A 19,129-nucleotide genomic window follows, 5' to 3' on the forward strand; every position below is an offset into this window, starting at 1 on the left:
AATTTCACGTTGAGGCAAGAATTCAAAATTCATATTTCGACTTAACCCATATTTTGGCCATAAAAAAAACAAAACAAAAACAAGGATCTTGAGTCAACTTGACCTTCAAATGACCTTGACAAGGTCAAAATCAAAATTTCTTCAGCAAATCATAAAAATCTCCAGAAATCTGAAGAAATTCTTCATTTCACCGAAAACAAGCATCCCAAAGGGAATAGAAAACTACTAGGTCCATTTCGTTATTCCTGGGTAGTGCTAAAAGTAATAATTATACAGTTTTTTGGACCTGGAAATGACCTGGAAGTTCATATCTTATTTTAAAACTTCCCGCTCTCGTAATTTCCAAGGTCAAAACAGGGTTCCATTTAAAATTTATTTTGAATTTGGTGTTCAAACGACCTTGAAGTCAAGGTCAAGGCCATTTTCAAGGTCATGTCAAGATAGCCTCCATTTCACCCTACAACTTTTGTATGAAACATTTTTTTTAACTGACCACAAGGTACTCTGTTGTCTCGAGTTCCTTGTTTTTTTTTTTTTGTTTTTATGGCCATTTTGTGGCCAAAATATGGGTTAAATCGGAAAAAATAATAAGAACAAAAATAATTATTTTCGTTTTTCAATCGAAATCTGTGGTAAAAAGTGAATTGTTCCATCTAAAAAAATCTTTCCGGTCTAAAAACACCACTTCCGGTGTAAACCGGAGGTCGTATTATGGACCTTTCAATGGCTCCCTCATTGCCCTACAATTTTTGTCTGAAAGTTTTTTCGAAATAATCGAGTCCAACCGAGATATTATTTATTGTGGTACTATAGATATATTCTTTCTCCTAAAACTAAGACAAATATTTCTTTAAAATATAATGTCCATAGTTTTAGCCATTTTCGAGATATTTGCATTTAAATAACACGAACAACTTTTTATCTCATTATGCAATTTTCATGAAGTGAGCTCTGAATGGGCTGAAGTAGATAAAAGCTATCTAATTTGAACAAGTTAAGAACTAAAATATTGCAAGTTATTACAGTTTTGCCATTCATTTTGTATTAATACGTCTACCAACAACTTTTGTCTTATATTCATAATTATATAAACAATCATTTTACTTATCGTCCGATAGGCGATGAATATGCTATGACCATCACGTTCTCCGACCTGAGTCTGCTTGATTTCTATTTCTAATGTACATCTAACTACTGAATAAAGATCTATTCCTAAAAATTTGTTAAATTTGCGTCTACTATTTATTTGTATTATTATATTTTAAAAGTTAGTACAAAAAGAAAATCAAAACTTTAAAAAATATTTAACACAATCTCATTTTTAACATATATTTCTTTGTTATAGGTGGCAACAAAATTGGAATTGATTAGAAATTAGGTAAGTGACGAATGCATTTTTTATACTATATTTTCGAGTAAATTGTCTGTGGCTCATAGCTCCCACTCGATAACCTTACAAAGAATTCGACGACACTTAAGGAAAGGTATTTCAGAATGATATTTGGACTGTATGAATGTTTTAAAAACAGTTTAATTGTGTTAAGAATTTATTACTTTATACTAGTTAAAAAAGATAAGAAAAAAGAAATGGAATGTGACTTTCCCATTCCTTTTCTACGACTAATTTATTAAGAAACATAAAATCCTTGGTTTCCTCAATAATTGAGTAGCCAAGGGACAATCATTGATGAAAAAAATTGTAGGAATTTATTCATAAACTATTTATTCTTAAACCACATTAACATTTATTAACATTTTACTGCACAAACAGAGACACCTAATATTTGAATATAAACACGAAGGAAAAGGAAATAAAGTGAGCAAGGAGAATATTGAGAGCATAAGGTGAAACGAAATCAGTGCTAAGCTCAAGTGTTGTCGACGCGCATGAATAACATTTTTTTCCCAAATTGAATTTTATTGGAGCCTACAAATTATCGATTTGAAATTATTAGCCCACTATATTGGTTCTTTCATCCCATTTTGTCAGAAGTATGAAAGGAAAACTCAATTTATAGGCGGAAAATTTAGTATCAAGATCCTTATCTCCCAGTCATTCTTGTATAAAGCTTTATCCTAACAAATTATCGGTTTTATGAACATTTAATGGATTTACATGTTTGTCGTTCGCAAATATTTTTTCCACGATGTATTTATTGCCCATATTAATTTTATTCTGTAAAAGTTAACTCGAACATAGATAATATTACGAAAAATTCTTATAATATAATTTTGGAACTATGGCCAAAATGCCAACAAAAAGAGGAACATCGAATTATTAAAGCAGATATTTTAAATGCCTCTCGTCTGCCTATGAGAGTATTTATAAAAAAATTTCTTTTTCATTTACGTTGTAATTGTATTTTACCAAATTTCTGTTGTTTGCTGGTCTATTGTTAATTGCTATTGGTAAAAAGTGATTAACAGCAAGGCGTCGATTTCCAATTTTTTCATGAAATTAACAAAATTGTACAAGTTACATTACTCTAAGACGTTTGGAAAAACTGCCAGATCGTTTATGAACCTGCCTAAGACTCATTTGATGAAGCCTAGAAATTTCGTAAATTTATTTTCATTTAAATTTACAATGCAATTCAGTGGTATCCTATCGATTATTGTCACAGATTTTTTACAAGCTTTTTAATTTTTGATTATAACTAACAAATAAAAATGTTTATAATTTCGGTGACACCTATAGTCAGTACAGTTAGCTTTGTTTTTAAATGATACACTTTATTTACTTCGATTTTTTCACTTAAAATCCATTGGCGTACTAGATCTTTAAAAACTGTAACAGATTTACTGAAAATCTTTCATAACCCTGGTAATATGTATAGGTATCCTTTATAGGAACAACTTTTAATTGTCCTATGCATATATCTTTATTATTTTAAGAGTTACATAAAAGGTTAAATGGGCAAAAAGAAATTCTATGGCGATCACAGTTTCGTTTTTAAATTTAGAAAATTCCGAATAGTTCCTAAGATATTCGAAGAAAACCGATTTTTTGCCATTTCTTTTTTAGTCGTATTTCACATGTTTTTTTAAATTTTCGGACAAATATGTGTATTAACTTTTGTTTTTCTTTTTGACATAACAATAACAAAAGCAACAAACAAAACGGCATAGACAAAGCAATAACTGATAAATTTCAATTTTATCACAAATGTTTGAAGTACCATTACTTGGTGGTCTAGTTACTTGGTCGCAGAGAAACCCTGATTTGTCTGTCATGAACTTTTTCTTTTAAAGTTATGTTGAGGATCAGCTATACACAACACAAGGCAAATCGACAATAAGGAATAATTGAAACAAAATGTTTCAAGAGCGATAAACTCAATACCTCCTGACATGATTATGAACGAGTGCAGAAATTTATAAATAGTCATGGTATGCACTTCGAACATTTGCGATAAAATTTAAATGTACTATTTATTGCTTTGCTATTTTGTTTTATTCGTTGCTTTTGTTATTGTTATGTAAATTAAAGTTACTGTGTTAAAAAGTATTAAAGATAAGAAATATTAAATTAATTTATACAAAAAATTAAAATGGCTTCTTGATGTTTTTTTTATTAAAATTACAATTATTATTCAATGTGATATTCAATATATTTGTTATTTATTTATGAAAACCCCATAAATTATACTTACATCGTTGTAAATAGAATTTCCTCTTTCTTCTAATGAGGAAAAAATTCAATATGGCGTCCATAAGAAAAACAAAAGTTAACTACCGCTCAGCACACAATTTTAGAGATACGTCAATACTGACAGTAAAAATCGCTTCCTCACATCATTTAACACCAGAGTACACAATTTTGTCCAAAAATTTTGAAAAACAAGTCAAATACGACTAAAAAGAAAAAGCATAAAATCGGTTTTCTCCAAATGTCTTCTGAACTATTCGGAATTTTCTAAATTTAAAGATGATCGATCCGCGATCGCCATAAAATTCTGCACATTTTTGCCCATTTAACCGTTTCTGTAACTCTTAAAATAACAAAGTTACCTCTATAAGACAATTAAAAAGTTGTAACCCTGCGTTTCAAATTTAAATTCTAAAAGTTATTTCTGGCATACTAAATTCTAGCATCATTATATAGGTTGTTACAAAATAGTATATCAAGACGATAGCTACAAATTCTTAAAATAACAGGACTAGGAATACTGAGACAAACATAAGGAATTAGTATTAAAAATTAAATATTAAGTTCTTTTTACCAACTCCACAATTATATTTGGGACCTTTTAGTGAAAGAGAACCGAATTTGTGGAATCTTTATACCTTTAATCTTCTCCAAAGTATTGTCAAATTGAAAAAGAATATTTTGTGCCAAGATCAAAAAAGTAATATGTTTTAATCGAACAACGCTCGTCTGAATGTTGTATATTGTGCAGGCACATATTCGAATCAGTGTCATCTAAGAACATTTTTGTAAAGTTTTAAGATATGATATTTTAGGAATATGAGGAAATTAAACAACAGCATGTGGGTCAATATCACATATCCAAAGAAAAGGCATTGTTTAGCAGTTGTATTTTTGACACCTAATGTCAGGAAAGTAGTGCTATTTTTGCTCAAAGAATCTATGGTTAACGGTTTGACCTACTTTTTTTTTAACACTGTAAATATTTTTACTTACCAAAGTTACCTTTTTTACAACAGCTCGACAGCTTTTAATAGTTTGCCATAACTTCAAAGAATTATTACCAGGAAAAGGATGTACGCATAGAGTTCTCCCATACAGCAAATCTTTATTAGCAATAATTCAAATAAGTTATCCATTTTCATCAGCAATAATAGAAAATAGCAATCTACTCACAATTCTGTCGGCTGAATGGTTATGAAGTAGAGTCGTGACATATTTATTAAAAAATACTAAACAATTCAATTATTTTTTATTTCGTCGATAAAATTTACTTTGTATTTCGTAGAAGTAATGTTGTGATTGATTAGTTCACAAATTTCCTGTTTTCATGATTACTTCATCATGTCATTCATAAACTGATAACAAATTAAGATAGTATAAGCCTGGTCAAGATCAACTTTCCAATATTCTGTTAGTAAAACACTATAAACAAATACTTTTTATATCCTATGTTGATTGTACCACAAAGATTATTTTGAAGGCACATCTATTCCGGAATAAATAAAATGAATGAAACAGAATCAAATCTTTCACTGAATTGTCAGAGTTAGCTGATGTTCTTGTGAACTAATTTTTCTTTATGACAGACCGATTTATCAAATTAATGATAATGTCTATCAGTGTCTACGTTTCTTCGAATCGCTGTATGATTCTAAAGCCGGTTCCAGATGACGCCATCATATAGTGTGGACGCTACATATTGTACATACTCTAAAGCATGTTTTCACTTGCCCAATTTCACTATTATATTTATATCCGAGGAGATATTTGTCATGTGCTAATATTTCACAACGTATATTGACGCTATGGATTTTGACCAAGTAATCTACAAATATTTGACACATCTATATTTGACCACCGTTTGGCGTGTGACCGCAGCTTCCGGAGAGGATATAATCTTTATTTTATTATATGCTTACCAAAATATAGGAAAATAAAAATACATAGGTACCAAATATAATTAAAAAAACAGCAATTAATTCAATTTTCATTAAGACTCGGTTAACCAATTGAGCAATTAAATTGGATGTATAATTTAAGTAATATCATTTGGATAATAAACTATTCATTCATTACAATGCAAAATCATACCTCACACTACGCATGCACAGTAATGTTGCTGGTGCACTCTACATGCTCCCTTGGCTATATTCGTGGTTGAGCATTACCTAAGTAGTGCAGTAATATTTAATTTTAGGAAATAAATCAATTTCCGCAATTATATCAATTCGCAATAGATTTTCAGTGTTAAAAAATTTCGAAAAATATACTAAATATAATACATAACAGTAATGAATTGATATTTTCAAAAAAGCAAAGCTTGCTACTAATTTCAAGCAAAAATTTTCCCTCTATGTAGAATCAATCCTCCAAATGTCAAGACATAATTTTTATATAGTATTAATCTATTTAATTATATCATTTGTATTTTCTTACTTGAAACCATAGAAGATATTAAAATTTCACAAAAGATAAAAAAGTTACTATTACAGAAAATAATGTAAATTATGTAACCACTGTACGTACAAAATAGTTATGAGACTAAGACGAGCATGGAAACTACGAAAAAGTAGCATGTTATTCTCTTATAGGCTACAAGCCCAATGGAAATTTTCAAGAGGTCATCTGTCCCAGCATGAATTACTTATAAATCAATACTACCACATACAACAATAACTTTAGAAACTATGCCCTCAATTCTTGTTGATACAGGTGAGTACACAGGTAAGCTAAACCTGTCTACCAAGGGGGGTGGTTTTCGGCAAAACATTTTTGTACGGCATTAAGAAGAAAATAGTAGTAAAAATAAAATCAATTCTTGTAAGTAATACTTATTTGCAAAAATATATTTCAAGCCATTTAGAACCATTTTTTTGTACGGCATTTTGTTTTTGTTGATAATTGTTGTCAGTATTAACAAAATATATTAATGCCGTATAAAAATTTTTCACCGTGAAATCCTACTTTTCAGAGGGAAATTAATTTTCCTATAGTAAACACGTTTCATGAAAAATGTACGGCATGGCCAAAAATTACATTATTTTATAAAATAGAATTAAAATTAGTGAATTTGATGTTGGTTCAAATCACCTCATATTCTACTTACAAATAGAGGGTTGCACCCTGTATTCCTAACCCCTGTATCAGCAAGTACGTTCAGTGTCGCTTAAAAATGTATCTATGTATCGATCCGAAACTTTCAGTATAAATGCCGTTTTGTAATAAATCACCAAAACCCGAGCCAAAATATTCGGAAAATCAAATATTTTCCTGGCTTCCGGTATTGCTATATTTGTAAGGCATTAGGTCGAGGTTCATTTTTTTTTGTATAACCTATATACTTTAGAAATGCCGTACAAAAATGTTTTGCCGAAAACCACCCCCCTTGGTGGACAAGTTTAGCTTTCCTGTGTACTCACCTGTACCAACAAGAATTGACGGCATAGTTTCTAAAGTTATTGTTATATGTGGTAGCATTGATTTATAAGTAATTCATGCTGGGTCAAATGACCCCTTGAAAATTTCCGATGGTCTTGTAGTCTATTACATGTTACATTCAAATAAATGAAGTCGCATCGTCCAACAAGTATTTACATAGTCCCAATTCAAACTTCTTTAAAAGTTGCATAAGAAAATGTTGTTTTACTGTACCACATTAAGGAAGCTAGTTATGAGTGTATCCCAACAAACGCGTATAGATAAGTAGGTATAAATCGTTATTTTAATCTTGGAGGTCTGTATTTAAGCGTACTCTCAACCTTTCCAGAACACTGTATACACAGTGTAAAAAACATTTCACTCCATTTCACTAAATTTTACTCAATAATGTATCAATTTCTAACTACACCCGATTGAGCCTATTGAGTGAAATTTGCACAGTATTAGTATGACTGCAACTAAAATTTTATGAGTAAAACTGTTGGCACAAAAGTGAGTGAATTTTACTCAAATGCGAGTTTCTAATAACTATCAAGTGAGTGTCTTTTGTTTCTATTCTGAGTATGTAAAACCAGTTATTAAGACTTGACTTTTCTCTTTTAACTATTATTGGGTAATTTTTTACTCAGATTTGGTTTGTATTCTCTTTAAATTTTAATTTAAATATCTTTGTATTAAAGTCATAAACTACTAAGCTGTGGTTTCAATACAGATCTGTTTTAGAGAAAATATTTTAGGTCTCGATTAAAATAACTGATTAACTGATCAGACGAATAGATTACCATAACCTAGATTGTACGTTACAGATACGTAAGTAACTATAGGTAACCATCTAACTATCCGTTTATTTAGCCAAATATTAATCGAGACTTAATATATTATTGTTTTTTAATTATTGTTATCAACCCATTGCATTTAAACACAATTGTTACCAAAATAACCGGATAAACGCATACTCGTCAAGCACTACGCGCCACGAGATGGATGACCTAATGAGGACGATGGGAATAGACAAAGACAACGCACGACAACCGTAAAATGGGGTGGAGTCACTCAATAATGAGGACATTTACTCCAGTTTAGGTACATGTTTATCAAATACGAATTTATTTAAAGGTACCTATATTTGAGTGAAAGTACTCAGTTTTAGTTCAAACAAATGAGTAATATTATCAAAATGTTATTTTCACTCAATTGATTCACTTCGTATCTTGCTTTCACTCATACCGATTTTTTACAGTATAAAACCTTTTCCGATATATCACATGCTAATTTTTTTACGAGACCAAATTTAGTCTATTTTATTCAAAAGGTGAAACCTTTTTGCACATTATTACCGGTTTCCGTGTCCTCTCTCTGGGCATACGGATTTTCGGCATCCCAGCTTCAAAAAGATAAAATATAGGCGGAAACTGGACATAAAGGATTCTCAGTTTTAACGGCGTTGCACATAACCCACACAGTTGTTTATTTCTCAGCGAAAATAAATAAATATGCACTTGCATATAGGGATATAGGGGATTATTTAGCATTTCCTAATCGAATACGTGGATTAATCAATACGCGTGCAATCGCACGCAAGCATTTCTTCTGGATGACTTCTAGGCTAATCCTTGCAGTTTGAATTTTATTTAATGCACGGGGTATTCTAAGAGAAAGTGAACAAAATTTATGAAAATATTTCTGAGGTGCATGAACTGAACTGTCTATACATATAAATCTTCGTTTGGGATGCATCGTTTTCGAGATATAGACTTTTTTGATAAAACGTAATTTTTTAAATATTTCAAAAACACGTAGTCCTTATACTAATTTGATATAATAATTATTTTAAAACCATATTAGTAGGTACTTATGTATTTTAATTAGCAATATCTTTGAAAATTGGAAATCATCCCATTTTTTTAAGCACAATTCTACGCCTATGATTTTTTCTGTATTTCTGTATGTCTCGTTAAACGTTGGAGGTAATTACGTAATAATGTTGCATTTTCGTTTTCTTGGCAGTAAAAACTATAGTTTTCACAAGATTAAATCATTGTTCGATTAACATAAAGAAATAACTAAACTGGAAGAGATATTGAATTGGTTTCCTTATCAAAAAAATGGATTACAAATGCTGAACATTACCCTAACTTATTTGTTACATGCCTGCATGTCGCTAATCTATCATACAAACTTCTATGTTATACACTTGTATTCTTAAAGTTTGTAGTCGGCAAAACATTTGCCTTTCAGAGAATATGACTGATGTTCGGAACAAAGAAAATATTTTTTAATTATGTTGGTTTGTCATTAATTAATAAACTAAAATTTAAATATGAACGCTTTTTGTATATTTCATTATTTATGTCTTTATAAATTTGAAATTAAAAAATTATATAATAGTGTAATAAACTGATATAAAGTTTGTCTTCCAAGATATTGCAAATTTGTTTAACGTCATTGTCAAATTTTGTAAGCAAATAACGGATTAACAAATCTATGAACCTAATCTTTAATTATTGTAATGAAATTGTTAGAGAATGCTTTGAATTCTCAAGTTATTCTATTTGAACAAAATTATATTTTATATACACTTCCTTTTTTGCGAGGTGCGGCTGTAAAAATTTCTTGTGAATCTGGGTTTATATTTCGTGACAGATGGAAGGCGTCTTCACAAGTATTTCTTCTTCTTTGGAACAAGGATAAAAGACGAGGGAAGTAAATCTACTTTGTTGTGAGACTTTGAAGGTGACAGTTTATACCGAACAAAACAAATGAAAGTCTTTATAATGAAATTATAACTTCTGAGTGTAATTTAAAATGTAACGGCATCTCGTTTGTGTTTCTTTTGGCTTGTCCTTTGTAGAAGGTCATAAGTTAAACTAATTTAGGAAATTTATGTACTGGGTCTGGATAACAGCTGCCTTAAGACACTTTTTTATTTTCAGAGTGAACATAAAAAATCGTTAAAACGGCCATCTTGTGAAATATGAGTAAAGTAAGTATTAAAAAATTGATATCAACAGAGTTTTTGAACATAGATATTCTCTTTTCTTAGATTATAGATATGTGACAAATTTAAATCACGATCATTTTTCCGATTGTTACGCTGCACAGTGGGACAGAATCCCAAAAAGCTGGCCAACACCTCAAAACGTTGTCTAACATCTAACAGCTTTGAAACTTTCTACTCGGAGGTTTTCAGGTCGCTGATAACAAAACCAATATTAGTTTTGGCAAAAAAAATGGCGGATCCAATATGGCGACCGAGTATATTATAAAATTCTTATTTTTCGGTGAAATTTTGTATCTGGAGGTTTTACATTGCGCTGATTACGAATAAGATGTTTGTTTTTAAATAAACAAAATATTTTAATCGTAATTGCATCGGCAATGTATAAGAATCAGAAAGATTCCGGCGGGGAACTAGGTACAAATGACCTCAGATATGTTCCCACCACCGCTACGCTCGGCTCCGCCTGCACACTGTGGGATGGTGAGTATTCGTCTACGGTATCGCCGCTACCGTTGCTTATGCCTTCAGACATGCGCAATGGTATATTACACAATACTCTCTCACATCACTGCTTGTTCTTTAGGAAAGATTACTAGGTTCTACTCATACTAAATCTTTCGTCACGGTTGATATTGTTTGAATGCTGTTCGATTTTCAATGCTTCCCATCTTACCAGGTTGTAAAACATTATCGCAAATACCCCGGTGTCTTAGAAATTTATTTCATATTCTTCATGATTTCTCAGGCCCTTTCTCGTTCCTTCTTCTTGTAATAACCGATTTCTTTGTTATACTTATATAACCCTTTCCACATTTATATGGTATGCAGTATACGCGAGACGTGAACAGAGGGTCGAGCCTGTTTTTTTATTGGCCTTAATCTGTGCTAGACTTTTCGTATCCAACGTTAAAAAAATTAGAAAATTTTTTATCTTCAACAATACTCGTATTTTTATAACCCCTTTAAATTATTTATTTTTATTTATTTATTTATTTATTGTGACACGTGGTTGGTGTTATTATACCTATACCTAATCTAGATACTCAATATTGCCAGCTTTCATAATTATAAAACAATATAGAGCGGGGTCACTCTTGCAGTAGAATATTAATTTAATCCTGCAGTAATAATTTATTTATTTCATATTTCAAAATACATATCTTTATAAATATTTATCCTGGTATAACGCACATCAAATTTGACTGAAATATCTTTGGCACTTACAATTAATATTAAAAATATATGTTTTAATATATACCCTCAAAATCGAATTCAAAACTAATGTTTGAAAAGAAAAAAATTGTATAAAAAAGTAGCAGTACTCTCTGAAGTTCGGGAAATCTTTGAAATTTGTGGAAATAAAAGTTAAGTGCTTCACATAAATATTATTTAAATTTAATTTAAATTTTAATATAATGGCGAATGCGCCAGTTGTAACATTAAAAGTATAGGAAAAAGTTGACACTAGATTCCCTACCGAGATTAAAAAGAAAATATTGGATAATTCTTAGTATTTCATACAATAGAGGTCTTTTAGTGTACTTGTTAATAAACGCAAAATGTTAAGTAGCTTAAAATAATATAGTTTAATTATTAAAAACACAAGTGCAGTCTCTACATATACAGGATTCTTCACGGTAAGTGGTCTATTAAACGTTTCAGAGAAACCAAAGATTATTATTCCGAAATTTTGTTTACGGGGATTACGAATATGCTCACTTGAATGAAAATAATGTCATGAACTTCCGATTGTACCGAAAGTAGCTGTCAATTTCGTTATTTTAAATGGAACACGCTATATGTTATTGCATTATCGACAGGATAGAATAAAAATAAGTCAAAAATGTTAAAGTTTCCCTGTACCTAAATTTATCCATTCTCGTATAATCAACATTTTATAAAAATTTTGACACATGCAAGTGTTTCGAGAACTCAAACACAAAAAGAACATAAGATGCATTACCTTCTACTATCAAGACTATCTCAAGAGGATTATACCAAGTCCCATTTTTTACGTTATATTTTGAAAACTTGAAATCGATGAAACTTTTTAAATTTAAATGGAACACACTGTATTGCACCACATTATAAAAACTTAAATTCTCTTTTCACGGATATAGAGATTGCAGGGGTTACAATTTCAAATTTTCAAAATGTATCGACCAAAATAAGACACTTGTAATTTTCTTCAGATAATTTTGATAGTGGAAGGTAGTACATCTTTTCTTGTTCTTTTTGTGTTTTGAAAAGCAAGTGAAAATTCCCAAAAATTAAAACAGATATAAAAAGTTTTCGAAACATTTGCATCTGCTAGTTTTATATTTCGATTATCTCGAAAACGGTTAGTTTTAGGTACAGGGAAGCTTTAACAGTTTTGACTTATTTTTATTCTATCTCATAGGGTATTCCGTTGAAAATACCAGTATAACTGAAAGTTGATGACATTATGTTCATTGAAGAAAGCATTTCTGATAACCTCCGCAAACAAAATTTCAGAGTCATATTATCTTTAGTTTCTCTGAAACGTTTAATTGGCCACTTACCGTGAAGAACGCTGTATATTCCACACTGCGTTTTTCCGTGTCTGTAAAATTCTTTCTTTGTAGCATGTGATAAACATGTACGTTCATATATTTTTCAGTGTATACTATGCTTTCATATCTTGTTATTAATATAATCAATAAAGGAGTGGGCGTATAATGTATAGACTATACCTAACGTTGAAATTTGTTACTGCAGATGATGTCAAAATTAACGTGCATCAACACAGTTCACGTTTTCCAGCGCTTTAATGTAATTGCTTAAACTCTTTCCGAGTTTAATAATTGATCAAGCAAATCGAATTACCGTCAAAAATTCATCTTATTATCATCATCTTGCAAATGAATGAAATTTTCGCAACTTGCCACAAGTCGTCCCCTATTAAAACTTCCCAGCGAGACATCTGAGACAAATTCCCGCAGATAAGATTTATGGGACGATTTTTTTCATTTCCACCACTACGCCTAAATGTAAGTAAGTTTGTACTTTCGCAATTTTGCTTAATATCATTTTCGTACACGTCGAGGGTGTTTGAACTAAATCCTATCAGCCTATTCTCTAAGTAACAATAAACAATTTATAATGAGCATTTACCATTCTGCTTTTTGTAAGATAAATGGACTCATAATAATTTTTTTGCGATATAGGTAGGCATCTCATTGTCTGATAAATTGGCAAATTTTTATTCCGTTATTTGGGTACCTATTATTTTTACAGGATCGGTTATACCTATTATCAAAAACACAACTTGGTTTTCTGATACAGGGTGATTCAATCATATTGTCTAATAAAGACAGAAAATCTAAAAAAAATTACTCGACCTTTTAAAAGATAAGCAAGATAAGGGTAGGGTAGCTACCCTTTAATGTCCGTTAATTCGGCGCCCTACTTCGCAACACATTTTCTAACAGAAAACGCGCTTATGCACCACAGAGCGTTCGAACGTTGAAATGAAACAGAGGATTTCCCCAGTCGACTTGAATTTTGCAATTCGTTTCAAAATCAGAACAGCTGATCCCAATTTTATTAACAAAGTGTTGTTTTAGCCATACTGGTATTTTAAATAGGTAGGTACCATACTACTCTTTGAAAAGCAATAAGTTACTAGGCATACGAACTACAAACATAATACTAAACATAAAGATAATAATTGAATTATTGTATTATAAAACGTAATGAAAAATACTAAATTGTAATAAAGTAACATCTTTATACATTTGTTTTTATTAATAATTAAATAATAGTTATTAATATTTAAACTGTAAAAAAATATCGTATTCATTCATGTGTAAAAAGATCTGTTTATTTCTTGTCGTTCACTACATATTAAAAACGCAATAAAAACTAGGTCAGTGACCGAATAATAGGGTAGGTCAAGATAAACCTTTGTGCAGTCAATAGCAATCCGAAATGGGGTTTAAATTATTTAAAATTATTTGAATATATTTATTTTAGCATATTTAATCGCATATTCGTATTGTAATTTCTCTCTATCTTGTAACCCATGTTTGTTATTTTATTATTTTTGACAGTTTATTCTTCCTCCTTACGTCCCTGATCATAACTCACGGGCTCAACCGTATTGGCATTGAAATCACAACGTTTTTGGTCAAGGTAATTTGCAAATGATTGATTGTGGTTGTATTGTATTGACTCTTAAGGAGGTTTATCGGGTACGGAGGTACGTCTAAAGTCTAACGAAAGTTTCTGCAGATTCGCTAGTGACTTGGCTGGTGCGCTCGGCGTTCACTCGCTCCCGTTCGATCATTCTGTTTGTTTGGACACCTGCGAATTTCAAATAATACGCTACTTTGAGACTGCGGCGTTGCCGCTATCACGCATATGGAGGATAAGTTAGTCAGCGACAGCAGTTTGAAGGAGAATTATTATAAATTATATATCTTACAAGTACCTAATCGATTTCTACAAGCTGTCATACGGTTCCTTAGATATGGGTTATTTATTTATACAAGTTGCTGTGGAAAGTGTTCGTCAATTGTTGCGCATTCTATCTGGAAAGACCAAAAGAAATCTGCATTCTCATAAGACTCTGTACTAAATCGTGAAAATTCATTTTATTAATGTCTCGTCTCTTAGGTATCCAAACTAGTCGTAATTTTTTTGAGGATTTTCTTCATATTAATAAGCTTATATTATTTTTTTATGAATATTTGTTCGTCAATTCCAAATCAGATAAACCTCCTTAACAACTAATACGTAGGTGTTTTTTTCACCAGAACCAAAACTATAGGGTTTAGGTTTCTACAGCCGTGTTCGCAGTAACTGTTCAAGTAGAATCCAACAAATAGGGTATCAATTGTCCTCAGCTAGGAGGATTAAGGGACGAGTTGAAAAATGTGCTTAAAATGTGCCCCCCTCAAAACCAAAAATGTGCCGCCCGGTGCATACTTTTCGTTGGACCACTCTGTGCATAACTGTATACATATATGTAGGTATATGTATAAAAAACTAGATCGGTTTGCTTCCGCAAAATTAAATATTTTTTATAATTAGGATGTGGTACTCACAGATTATTATTATCTTACAAAATAAGCATGAACTACACTCAAAACCATAAAACATAACCAATAGAACCAAAGAGATAGTGACGCAACTGTTTGCCAGAAATTGTATTTATTTGTAAAGATATAATAAAGTGATAAAGTTATACATTATTCAGAGGATTTTAAAAAGCAAAGAAAATATAATTGGGAGAATCCGAAAGAGAAAAATAAAGAAAATATAATAATTTCTACACAGAGGATTATATACAAGAAAATTGCAACAATAGTGACTGCAACTACTGTTAACTACTAAAATTAAGTAAACGCAAATATTGTTTAGATACATGCAAACCTAAAAAAACATTGTTTAAATAAATTAAGAAAGTACCTAAATATTAGGTAGTAAGTACTATACTCTCCCTAATTGTACGTCGTAAAATATTTTATGGTAATAGGCAACTATGAATATTTTCTTATTAAAATTTTGGTCAGTTGGAAGATAATTGCAGTTTTCGGTGTCTCTGCATTAAAAATCAAGACATTAGGGCTTAAACTCATTAGTAGGCCTTTAATATTGAAGGACAAATTGTTTCAAATATATGAGAAACTATTTTTCTTAAGAGTGTCTTCTAAAGTCAGGTTTAAAAACATTTCCCTCGACTTGATACAAACGCTTGGATTCGATGAAATTAGAATTATTATTAATGTTTTTAACCTGAGTTAGAACATAAACTTTATAGAAATGGCTCTCGTGTAACCGTATGAATATTTACAAGTGGCTTTCGTTGCAGACTGCTGATTAAGAAATTTGTACAAAATTATTAAGAAACTATATTTTCTAATTTAATATTTGTAAAAAGTGAGACCGCTTTACCTATACCTACGTCACTGATTATTTTATTATTTGATGATACCGTTAAATTGCCCAAATTTATTATTGCAAAAGGTTATTAATACATACTGATAACAGAAAACTACTTTTCTGAAATATTTAGCTCTGCTATAAATAAAACGGAAGGAGGGAGGAATTTTATTAAAACTTTTCTCCTGAGAATTAGCTTGTCTAAGGTTATTTTAAAGAATTAATTAAATTTATTTTACAATTTACAATCACACAATCTATATTAATGCCTTTTCAGAATTTAATTATTTTCGATCGTTTTATAAGAAACAGCGTTTTAAAAGTATACTGCACATAAGGAGCATGTCAAATTTTGATAAATCGTAGTCTTTTTAGCAGTGAAAATTATTTTTGTAGTTGAGCATTAGATGACAAACTTTATCTAGTAAGCCTTATAAAACTTCAGTGTCCAGCGTTTTCCGAGAAATTGCTTCATAAACTGTAACACAAGAAATTAGTCCCATGGGTATCCAGAAAACTACCGATATCGGTTATAGAGAATAGAAAAACGAGAATTCAGTCGACGTAATGCAAGATAGTTTAATACTTTTAAAAAATTTAGGATTGTGTAGTATGGAAAGCAGATGTGGAAAAAATTACAAGAAAATTTAAGAATTCGCATATAGACAAAATGATTTGCATTTTTATTACATAAAGTGGCAGCAGATTGCGAAATAAGTTTGCTTAAACATTGACTTGGAGATTATTTATGGGTTGGTTGCCGTATCTTTAAAATTTCTCCTCAAATATATAAGTTGACCTGACGTATATTAGCTTTTAATATAGTCTTAATAAAATAGTTTATACATTTTCTAATTACTGAAAAAGTACAGAAAAAAATTATTTAAAGGTTAATTTAATATTACATTACATGTTAACAAAAAACAGTTGAGTAAGATGGATTACTTAAAATATCAAATGATGAAAAATTAAAAAAATAAAACTAACCGCTTGTACAACGTTGTATAAATTCAGTCAAACATCTAATAGATAATTTAGACTAAAGTACTTCGAATCTTCTATCGAATCCCATTGAAATTTGACAGCGAAAGGTGTTTTATTGTTTGTTTTATTTTTAAAAAAACATTTGCAGAAATTACGTTATAATTTAGCACGTTTTTACTTCATCTTTCAAACAAAAATATGTGTTCAAATTAACAACAACCACGAAAAAATAAAGAAGTTGCCTAAAAATTGTTCTTAATCCACAATTTAGACCACATCAAGTATTTGAACTTATTTTATAGGAGATAGAAACACTAGTTTCTTTTTCTCAGAGGTAGCATTCTACAAAACTTATTATTCCATTTTTTGTTTACTGCATGTTGTACAGCATTGTATTCTATAAAAATCATTTATAAGTTATGACACAATTTATGAACATCGTGCTTTTTGTGAAAACAGTTGTGTACCTCTTGAGAATAACAAATGAAATAAATAAAATTAACAGTACTGTTTAATAGTTTCAAAATAATCTCTTACGTTTTATCTTTGTTCTACCATAGTACCTTCATCTTTTAGAGTCTATTCTACGCAATTAAATATAATATCAATACAAACAATTGCATTTATTTAAAAAAATTCGATTAACTTAATTAGTTGTCAGTTATATTAAAATTAGCTGTTATTATGAGGATATGCGAGGTTGGATCAGAAAGTAACGGGAATTGTTAATTTCCTCAGAAGATATTTATTTACTGTTCAATTTTTATCCCATTTCCTTCAAAGTAACCCCCCTGCGACATTATACACTTACGCCAACGTAGTTTCCATTTTTGAGAAACACTGGTGGAACGATTTTGCCTTTATCACATCTATTGTTGAAAAACGTTGTCCTTTGAATATTCCTTCGAGTTTGGGAAATAGGAAAAAGTCACGGGGATCATGTCCAGAGAATAAAGTGTTTGCTGCATTACAATGGTGTTGTGCTTTGCCAAGAGCTGTTGGATAAGCAAAGTAATATGCGCCGATGTGTTGTTGTGATACAAAATCCACAAGTTGTTTCTTGTGTTCTTGTCGTTTTATCCTGATAGATATTGTCTTAAGAAAATTGCACAAAACTTGTAGGTAGTACTCCTTGTTAACTGTACGACCGGGCAGTAAAAATTCGTGATGAACTATTCTATTGTAGTCGAAAAAAAAAACCTGTTAGAAGGACCTTCACATTTGATCAGATCCTGCCTCATCCTCGATATCTTCTTGGGCTTCCTGAAAACATTTGTACTATTGATAAACTCGTGGCTGTGATCGGCAAATACATTCTTTAACATTTTCAACGCATTGCTACACTTAATTCCGTTTTTAACACAAAAAATCAAACAAGTTCTCTGCTTCGACATTTCGTCACACAAAAAATTGCCAGAAACAATAAGGTATATAAGTCTTATTCATTTGCTAGCTGAACACAAACTAAATGTGACAGCCGCCTAAAAATTGACAGATATATCACTGATAGTGCTACCAATACACAAAAAAAGAATCAGTTCTATAGACAAAACACAACAGGCGCAATTTGAAAATTCCCTTTACTTTTTGATAAAACCTCGTACATAGATTTCACTTCCGAAATTATTTGGAACCGTACAAATTGTACACAAGGTAAGTGGTCTTATACAGGGTAGCCCATCGAAAACGTACCGCAGGGCATTACAGGATAGTAAAGAATTTTTCGGCAAAATCCAAAAACAAGTCAAATTTGTTTCTGAAGGGGACAGCTTTTGGCTCAAAAGGCATACCAAAATCTTCAACCCCCTAAGTGGGGGTGCTATCCCCTAAATTTTTTCAAATGGGAATGGGGGTCAAGTGGGGGTCATTAGAAAGGGCTTTTAATTCTCCATACATCGATTCTTACTTTTTGAAAATCGATTCATTATTTTAGAAAATATGCAGCTTTGAAAATACGAACAATATTTTTGACGAGAAATGCGAAAATTGATTTAATTTTACTTCAAAACTTACGGTATTAGTCAAGTAAATGCTGAAAATGTTGTCCGCCAACTTGCATACAATGATACAGGTTGTCTTCAAACCGTTGTCGAACATTCTGGAGCACTTGCGGTGTTACTTCGCGACATACATTAATGATTCGTCCT

At 30.8% G+C, this 19,129-nt stretch overlaps 1 protein-coding gene across 2 annotated transcripts in view; it reads left to right on the forward strand.

The window, feature by feature from the left end:
- The first annotated feature begins 1,334 nt into the window (after positions 1-1,334).
- Positions 1,335-19,129, forward strand: part of LOC108903378 (high affinity cGMP-specific 3',5'-cyclic phosphodiesterase 9A) — a 350,789-nt gene continuing 332,994 nt past the window's right edge. For both annotated transcript variants that reach the window (XM_018705534.1, XM_018705535.1), the window contains exon 1: positions 1,335-1,378. The gene's annotated coding sequence lies outside the window, so the exon portion shown is untranslated. The remainder of the gene's footprint in view (positions 1,379-19,129) is intronic.

The sequence above is a fragment of the Anoplophora glabripennis genome, unplaced genomic scaffold (genome assembly GCF_000390285.2).
Source record: "Anoplophora glabripennis isolate ALB-LARVAE unplaced genomic scaffold, Agla_2.0 scaffold75, whole genome shotgun sequence".
Classification (NCBI taxonomy): Eukaryota; Metazoa; Arthropoda; class Insecta; order Coleoptera; family Cerambycidae; genus Anoplophora; species Anoplophora glabripennis.